Source organism: Echinops telfairi, unplaced genomic scaffold, assembly GCF_000313985.2.
Source record: "Echinops telfairi isolate 266 unplaced genomic scaffold, ASM31398v2 ScPeMD7_7420;HRSCAF=8458, whole genome shotgun sequence".
Classification (NCBI taxonomy): Eukaryota; Metazoa; Chordata; class Mammalia; order Afrosoricida; family Tenrecidae; genus Echinops; species Echinops telfairi.
In genome coordinates, this window is record NW_022111320.1 from 43,113,074 (window position 1) to 43,116,658 (window position 3,585).

Genomic DNA, 3,585 nt, shown 5'->3' on the forward strand with positions numbered 1-3,585 from the left:
TTGGGTTGGGCTGCTACTAACCCCAAGGTCAGCAGTTTTAAATCACCACCAGTTTTGTGGGAGAAAAACAAGGCTTCCTACTCACATAGAGTTATAGTCTCAGAAACCCACAGGCAGCTCTACCCTATCTTATAGGGTTGCTCCGAGTTGGAATCAGTGGCAGTAAATTTGTTTTTTGAGGATGGCATTCCAGGAATCCTACTGGCAATTACTCACAGGTGAATGCTATCAGTATCTTCCCCCACCTTCTTACCAGGCCCGTGTAGGAAAATGTTGTTACATGAGAGAGACTGGGTAGAAGAGCCATATACAATAATGAACTGTTCCTATACTTGTTCTAACTCAAAGTGGTGGGAATGGAAAAAATGATGTGTTAGAAAATCAATTTAAAGAAAAACTAATGGGATTTGTTGACTGACTTGTTATGGGAAATGACAAAAGCATGTTTCCCATGATTATCTTTTTTGGGGGAATGTTTATCGCCTTCATTTGTCTTCTCTTTCCTCTCTGATTTGCTTTCTACTTATATGTTGTTGTCTGTCCTATCACTTCCTCTTCCTTGCACAGGCTGGCTGAAATGGTAGCTGTAGCTTCCAAAAAAAAAGAGTCAAAAACAAGCCAGGTGGTTTTGAAATTACAGACGGAATTTTTCCGCCAATTCCACATGGAATGCCAGAATAATCCTTCATAGGGAAAGGGAATAGCTCCATTTTTCTTTTCTTTTTTTTTAATTAAAAGATCATTTTATTGGGGGCTCTTAGAGGTTTTATAACAATCCATACATCAATTATATCAAGCATATTTGTACATGTGTTGCCATCATTATTTTCTAAGCATTCACTTTCTATTGAGCCCTTGGTATCAGCTCCTCTTTTTTCCCTCCACCACCACCCTCGTGACTCCTTGATAAATTATGTTATTTTATTTTCACATCTTATACCGACTGCTGTCTCCATTCCTCCATGGCTCCTGTTGTTCATCCCCTGGTGTGTGTGTGTGTGTGTTGTTATGGGTCTATCATTGCAATCAGTTTTCCCTTCCTCCCCTCTCCCCACCTGGTATTGCTACTCCCATTCCTCTTCCTGGATTCTTTGTGTCATGAGCTCGTATCTCTTATCTGTACCTGTGCACACGCTCCGGTCTAACCCACAGTGAAAGGCAGGACTGGGTTCATGATTGTGGGGGGTGAAGAAGCCTTAAGGATCCAGAGGAATATTGTATTTCATCGGTGTTATACACTTTTCATTTTTAAGGTGATCAGAGAATAATTTACACTTGAATTAAGTTGGTATCAAAGCCTTCCCTGCTAATTTCTCCGTTATTGCTGTGAGGTGTCATAAGTGGATTCTGACTCAAAGCAACCCTATACATACAAGAAAATGAAACACTTTTCAGTCCTGCTCTGGTCACAATCCTTGCTACATTTGAGCTGATTGTTGTACTAACTATATCGATCCATCCATTGAAGGTCTTCCTCTTTTTTGGTGACCCTTTACCAAGCATGACGTCCTTTTCCAGGGACTAATCTCTCCTGATAGCATATGATGAAGTCTCACCATTCTCATTTTAAAGAAACATTTTGGTTGTACTTCTTTGAACACGGATCTATTTGTTTTTCTGGTAGTCCTTGGCTTATTCAATATCATCCACCAAAGCCATAATTTAAATGCATCAATTCCTTCGTTTTCTTTATTCATTTTCAACTTTCACATGCTTATGAAGTGATTGAAAATACCATGGCTTTAGTCAGGTGTGCCTTAGTGCTCAGTGATATCTCTGATTTTGAGCACTTTAAAGAGGGGTTTCATGGATTTTCCCAATCCAATATGTTGTTTGGTTTCTTGACTGCTGCTTTCATTGGGCATTGATTGTGGATTTAAGTAAAATGAAATCCTCAAAACATCAGTCTTTATTCTCTTTTCAATCAATCATCTCTTTTCATCATGATGTTGCTTATTGGTCTAGTTGTGAGGATTTTTATTTTTTTTATGTTGAGGTGTGATTCATACAAAAAGTCTTTGACCTTCATCGTTAAGTGCTTTAGGACTTCTTTAGTTTCTCAGTAAATAAGATTTTGCCATCTGCATATCACAGGTTCTTAATAAGTCTTCCATCCACTCATCTCTGCATGTAAACCCTGTGAATATTGTATTTATTCACCTGGAGTCTTATCTCTTTTCTTTACAGATATTTGTACTCTAAATTGAGAGGATCAGGGTCAAGAAGAGAACTTCATATCTTGTTGAATCTTAGAACATTGTTGACCTAAGCAAATATCTTTGGGACTGTTAAACTGTCTTAAAAACACAATATATAGGGAAGCTTTTAAGAAATCACACTTCTTAACAGTGTTCCTTCTCACTGACAATTCCTTGATTTCTTAAAAAGTGCTCCTTGAATGTGAGAAACTGACTAACTGAAATGAAAACTCTAGGACATCTGGGAGAATGGCCAGGAAAGCCCTCTTCTATTCTTTCAAAGGCACTGAAAGGTTCCGTGGTTGGTGCTGTAGGAAGATCTATTGCCCACACATGAGGTTTCTTTTGCTCTCTTGTCTGTGGCTTAAATCTCCTTAGTTCAGGGAAAGGGATTCTTGGATATGAAAGTTACTCTGGTCCAGCGGTTCTCAACCTGTGGAACGTGACCCCTTTGGGGGTTGAACGACCCTTTCACAGGGGTCACCTAAGACCATCAGAAAACACATTTCCAATGGTCTTAGGAATCAAGACACTGTTCCTCTCTCTCTCCAGGAGGGTCCACCCACTTTCAGATACACCCACATGAGTACCCTGGCATGAACACTGTTACCCATGCTACGCCATGCTTCAAGACAAAATTTCATTTTTTTGTCATTAGAAATAAATATTTCACAATATATAATTACATAGTTTTGTGCTTAATCACTATGCTTTCATTATGTTCAATTTGTAACAATGAAAATACATCCTACATATCAGATATTTACATGATGATTTATAACAGTAGCAAAATTACAGTTATGAAGTAGCAATGAAAATAAGTTTATGGTTGGGGGTCACCACAAAATGAGGAACTGTATTAAAGGGTCTTGGTATTAGGTAGGTTGAGAACCCTTCTCTAGTTCATCCCACTGAACTAGAACTTCAAGGAGGCATCAATATGTTGCATTCTTTGTCCAAGAAAGGGATTGTAGAGGGGAAAAAAGGAGCCAGAGGCTGTAGAGGTCAATAAAAGAAGCCAGACATATAAATTTGAAAAAAGATAAGCAATGCCAGAGAAAAATGGCCAAAGATAGTAAACAGGTAATTGACAAAAGAGGAGCGTGAACAGTCAACAAACACATACTCTCAACTCTATGAACAACCAAGGAAATGCAAAGGCAAATGATAATGAGATGCTACCAGGTTGACAAAAATAATACTAATATCAATATTAATAATTATATTGACAAACAGGGACATGTATTCATAACTGGTGTAGCATAAGTTAGTGTCCATTGGGACAGCACTCTGGAGGGCAGTTTCATGATATTCATTAAAATCTGAAATGTGCAGTTATGCTTTGTAGTGTTTGCCCTAGAAAAATAGTCATGTATCTCCAATGAGA